The sequence below is a fragment of the Triturus cristatus genome, chromosome 6, assembly GCF_964204655.1.
Source record: "Triturus cristatus chromosome 6, aTriCri1.1, whole genome shotgun sequence".
Lineage (NCBI taxonomy): Eukaryota > Metazoa > Chordata > Amphibia > Caudata > Salamandridae > Triturus > Triturus cristatus.
The window spans coordinates 1,678,579,069-1,678,584,638 of record NC_140589.1 but is presented as its reverse complement, the minus strand read 5'-3'; the positions used below and the strand labels follow the sequence as shown (position 1 = coordinate 1,678,584,638).

Sequence of the window (5,570 nt, the reverse complement as noted above, 5' to 3'; positions counted from 1 at the left end):
TCCTTTGTTCTTATCCTTCATTGACTTTTTTCTTTGATAAAATAATCTAAAAACCTAAAATTAACCTTCACTTCTCCTTCCCCGGGTGTCAAAGATATCTCCAGTACGTGACTCATAACTCGTTGTTAATCCTGACCATTGACGCACGGGGGATGTAATGTGGGTATCAGTGCTTCATTGTATCGTGGCCGGCCTGACGGTTGTAGGCCCGTATTTGTTCTTTTAAGATGCACAAATAAAGGTTTTTAAAAAAGAAAAAAAAAAAAAAAAAAAAGAAGCACTTGGGCCCCCTGAGCGACGCCAGGGAGTCGGTCTTCTGTACGCCACATTACCCGCGCCCACCGACGGGCGGGGATTCGACGCTGGGCTCTTCACTCGCCGTTACTAGGGGAATCCTGGTTAGTTTCTTTTCCTCCGCTTGTAATATGCCTAAATTCAGCGGGTCGCCACGTCTGAGTCAGAAGAAAACGCCAGAGCGTTAAGGGGGAAGGCCAGCCTCCTGCTGGAGCAGGGGCCTGGTGTCCTGGCAGCCCACTCCTTCTTTCCACAGATCGCATCTGGAGGGGTTACACCCTCACCGGGAAGCCGGCCGTGGAGGAGGGCACCTGAGGCGCGTGCATCCGGGCAGCAGGTGGGATACTACAGACAGCCTCGCGCGTCACGCAGCCAGGCGCCCCGGGACGGGCCCAGGGCGGACCGGTCGCCAGACCCCTTCTTGGGGCTAGACACGTCTGCAGCGTACCTCCGCGGCAGGACCCGGTGATGGACCCTGCCACGGGCGATTGGGGGTCTGACCTTGTGGGGGGACGAAGGGGAAGCGGAGCTCACCCTGCGACGGCCCCAGCCGTGTCCCAGGGAAGCTCCGGGGCGATTGACGATCGAGCGACCCTCAGACAGGCGTAGCCCCGGGAGGAACCCGGGGCCACAAGGTGCGTTCGAAGTGTCAATGATCAATGTGTCCTGCAATTCATACTAATTCTCGAAGCTAGCTCCGTTCTTCATCGACGCGCGAGTGATCCACTGCCAAGAGTCACAGGCAACTTTTTGAAAACGTTCGCCCACCTGCAGTTGCAGGAGAGGCGGGAGGAAGGCGACGCCGTCCGTCCGCCGCCTGAGCAGCAAGACGGCCCGGGTGCCCCGTTCAAGGCTTCCCTTCGGGAGTCAGACTGCACCGTTGGAAGAAAAAAACATTGCCAGGCGCTCGGCCCGGGTCCACCCCCACCTAACCACCCGGGGGCGAGGGAGGGGGCTCCCGGAGCGACAGGAGCAGGCAGCCCCGCAGCTGCCAGTCCCTCCCGGGGTAACGCAGGAGGGACCACGCGAGTCTTCAAACCCCTCAGACCCGGCCACACAGGACCAGGTCGAACTGGGTACCTGGCAACGAGAGGGGGTTGCCCCACCTGCAGATCAGCCATCCGCCGCCGGCCGAGCAATCAGCCCACCACCACCCTCGCCTGGGTCAGAGGTGCCGGAAGGGAAGAGCCAGGTGTCTCCTCATCCCGCACGCCTCCCACCGAGAGGAGCCGGGGTCCCCTCGCAGGCCCTCGGCCCCTTCTCTTGCAGGCCACCCTGATGCACGAGAAGGGCCGCTCCTCGGTCACCCGGGACCCAGTCAGGCCGGGACTCGGGCACAGGAGGGCCCAGCCGGCGTCAGGGCCTTTTCGAGGGAGGGGTGGTACCAGCCAGGGGATGCACTGCCATTCGTTTTCCCCCTCCACCGCTGGGGGTGGGGTCGTGCTGGGTGAGCTTGGGTTCCGTCTTGGAGAGGGACAAGGGGATGTGGGCCGTCCCCGGTCCCTCGCACGTCGGTCGGGCCAGGGGGGGAAATGCCCGCCGAAGTCCCGGTCCTCACCCGAGCGTCTCATGCGACCGCTCCGCTGGCCGGGGCACACCAGGGCAGGGCCGGGCCCTGTGCCTACGGTGCATGCTTGCAGGAGGCGGCCAAGGGCTTCGGGCTGGTGCCGTTGGTCGCTCGGGCCGCTTCGCCGTTAATGATCATTCCGCAGGTTCACCTACGGAAACCTTGTCAAGTTTGATCGTCTTCTCGGTGCTCCGCCAGGGCCGTTGCCGAGCCGGCGGGCCGATCCAAGGACCTCACTAAACCATCCAATCGGTAGTAGCGACGAGCGGTGTGTACACAGGGCAGGAACTTAATAAATGCGAGCTTATGACCCGCACTTACTGGGAATTCCTCGTTCATGGGAAATAATTGAAATCCCCAATCCCTATCAAGAACGGGGTTCAGCGGGTTACCCGCACCTGTCGGCGAAGGGTAGACACATGTTGATCCGTTCAGTGTAGCGCGCGTGCAGCCCCGGACATCTAAGGGCATCACAGACCTGTTATTGCTCGATCTCGTGTGACTGTACCGTACTTGTCCCTCTAAGAAGATGGGCGCCGACCTCTGGGGGTCGTGTAACTAGTTAGCATGGAGGAGTCTCGTTCGTTATCGGAATTAACCAGACAAATCGCTCCACCAACTAAGAACGGCCATGCACCACCACCCACAGAATCGAGAAAGAGCTATCAATCTGTCAATCCTTTCCGTGTCCGGGCCGGGTGAGGTTTCCCGTGCTGATTCAAATTAAGCCGCAGGCTCCACTCCTGGTCAATTCCTTTAAGTTTCAGCCTTGCAACCATACTCCCCCCGGAACCCAAAGACTTTGGTTTCTTGGAAGCTACTCGGCAGGTCTTGGGAATAACGCCGCTGGATCGCTAGTCGGCATCGTTTATGGTCGGAACTAAGACGGTATCTGATCGTCTTTGAACCTCTGACTTTCTTTATTGATTAATGAAAACATTCTTGGCAAATGCATTCGCTATGATTCGTCTTGCGCCGGTCCAAGAATTTTACATCTAGCGGCACAATACGAATGCCCCCGGCCGTCCCTCTTAATCATGGCACCAGTTCCGAAAACCAACAAAATAGAACCGGAGTCCTATTCCATTATTCCTAGCTGAAGTATTCAGGCGACCGGCCTGCTTTGAACACTCTAATTTTTTCAAAGTAAATGCTTCGGACCCCCAGGACATTCAGTCAAGAGCATCAAGGAGGCGCAGAGAGGCAGGGGCTGGGACAGGCGGTAGCTCGCCTCGCGGCAGACCGCCAGCTCGATCCCAAGATCCAACTACGAGCTTTTTAACTGCAGCAACTTTAATATACGCTATTGGAGCTGGAATTACCAATGGATCCTCGTTAAAGGATTTTAAGTATACTCATTCCAATTACAGGGCCTCGAAAGAGTCCTGTATTGTTATTTTTCGTCACTACCTCCCCGAGTCGGGAGTGGGTAATTTGAGCGCCTGCTGCCTTCCTTGGATGTGGTAGCCGTTTCTCAGGCTCCCTCTCCGGAATCGAACCCTGATTCCCTGTTACCCGTGGTCACCATGGTAGGCACAGAAAGTACCATCGAAAGTTGATAGGGCAGACATCCGAATGTATCGTCGCCCTCACGGGGACGCGCGATCGGCCCGAGGTTATCTAGAGTCACCAAAGCGGCCGGGCGAGCCGGGATTGGTCTTGGTCTGATAAATGCGCGCATTCTGGGAGGCCAGCGCTCGTCGGCATGCATTAGCTCTAGAATTACCACAGTTATCCTAGTAACAGATGGAGCGATCAAAGGAACCATAACTAATTTAATGAGCCATTCGCAGTTTCACTGTACCGGACGTGTGTACTTACACATGCATGGCTTAATCTTTGAGACAAGCATATGCTACTGGCAGGATCAACCAGGTAGCCGCACCTGCTGACGGGGTGGGTTCGGAGGGCCGCGTGCCCATCTCTCCGACCGGACAACCTTCTCACACCCCTCCCTCTTGGGAGCCTGCTGGGGGAAGGAGCCCACCCGCCTGGGCGGGAGGGCTCGCTAGAGGGGTGGAGAGGTGCGGTCGCATGGGCACCAGCAGGCCCAGCCGTCTCCCCCGGCAGGGAGAGGCGGGCCGAGGTGTAGCCTGAGCGAGATGCAGGGGTGCCGGAGCCTGGCGGCGGCGGCACCCCTTGGAATGGTCGTTCCAAGCTGCTGTGGAAATGTGCTGGGCAGAGAGGGGTGACGGCGTGGCACATGGGGCCTATGGACCTGCTGGGCAGCAGCGTCCGAGGGCCTGGCGCCACCCGACCCCTTACGCTCGTTTCAGACCACTGGGGAGCATGAGCTGCCGGGGCCGCTTGGCCTTCGCTCTGCTGGGTAGGTTGAAGGGCCTCCCGCCAGGCGGCAGGCCCTCGAGTCGGACGGTCCATGCGGGAAGGAAGCTCCTTGCTTGAAACAACAGCCGAGGCTGGCCAAGCAGTCCATCCCTAAACGGACCGAGAGTGTCCAATCGATCAGAGTACGGCCAGGGCATCCCCTGGCAGGCTGCCCCGCGCTGGGGATGGCGGCTTCACATCCCTGCCTGCTCCCGGGGTGAGCAGGCTCGAAGGAAATGCCCATTGGGAAGGGGCCGAGAGGCAGGCGCAGACCCAGGCCCCTGGTGGTCCCGGCTAGCAGGCTCGGGTGCTGCCTTCCCCTGTCTTGGGATCGCCGGACCTCACGGAGGTCTGACCGAGCAAACTCTGAGAAAAAGGACCATCGGGAAGGGCGGGCCCAGGTGCTGCCTTCCCCTGTCTTGGGATCGCCAGACTTCACGGAGGTCTGACCGAGCAAACTCAGAGAAAAAGGACCATCGGGAAGGGGCTGAGAGGCAGGTGTGTACCCGGGCCCCTAGGGGGCCCCGGCAGGCGGGCCCGGTGCTGCCTTCCCCCGTCTCAGCATTGTTGGACCTCATGGAGGCCTGACTGAGCAAACTCGGAGAAAAAGGACCATCGGGAAGGGGCTGAGAGGCAGGTACGTACCCAGGCCCTTGGGGGCCCCGGCGGGCAGGCCCGGGTGCTGCCTTCCCCGGTTTCAGAATCGCCGGACCTCACGGAGGTCCGATTGACCCTCTCCCTAGTAATCCGGAGGAAAATTACCCCCCTTTCTTGTAATCTGTGCAAACGAGGTGACAAAGGGGACCCAAGCCGCGAAAGTACCCGATCTCCTGGAGCCCTTGCTGGGATCGGGGATGCAAATGAGCCCTCATCGGGACTTCCAGGGAAGCCCGGCCATCTGGTTACCCCATAGGAAAGCATTGCGTGCGACCAGATGGCCAAGGGGAAAGGTGCGACCAGATGGCCGGGACCGAAAGGACTCCCATCTGCCTGCCCCGAGCTGAGCCTTCCCGGTAGGGCTCCCGCCTGCCCTAGCAGGGCTCTGCTTCCTGGATGCCTGGGGGAGGACTGCCTGGGACCCATGGAGCCCGTCGCGGGCACTTTGCCATGCCGTGGGCTGGAGGAGGGAGCCCCCGGATGGAGGGGAGCCCATCTGGTCCCCGGCTGAGAACCGCCAGCCCGTGAGGGTTGTCCCGTTATACCCTGACCCTAGAAATGCGGAGGAAGGCTACCCCTCTTTCTGGGAACCCGTGCGCACCAAGAGACTCAGGGGACCCTAGGCCCGGACGTGCCCGCCCTCCTGGAGCCCTGGCTGGAATCGGGGAGGCGAATGAGCTCCCATCGGGACTTTCAGGGCGGCCCGGCCATCTGGTCGCCCCATTGG

General features: G+C 60.1%; 1 non-coding gene and 1 pseudogene across 1 annotated transcript; both read right to left on the bottom strand.

The window, feature by feature from the left end:
- Positions 1 to 883: 883 nt before the first annotated feature.
- LOC146821808 (5.8S ribosomal RNA) lies at positions 884 to 1,032 on the bottom strand. The gene has a single exon (XR_014963396.1). It is a non-coding gene; the product is annotated as a 5.8S ribosomal RNA (ribosomal RNA).
- A 957-nt stretch (positions 1,033 to 1,989) lies between these two features.
- Positions 1,990 to 3,739, bottom strand: LOC146821807 (18S ribosomal RNA; annotated as a pseudogene).
- Positions 3,740 to 5,570: the final 1,831 nt, after the last annotated feature.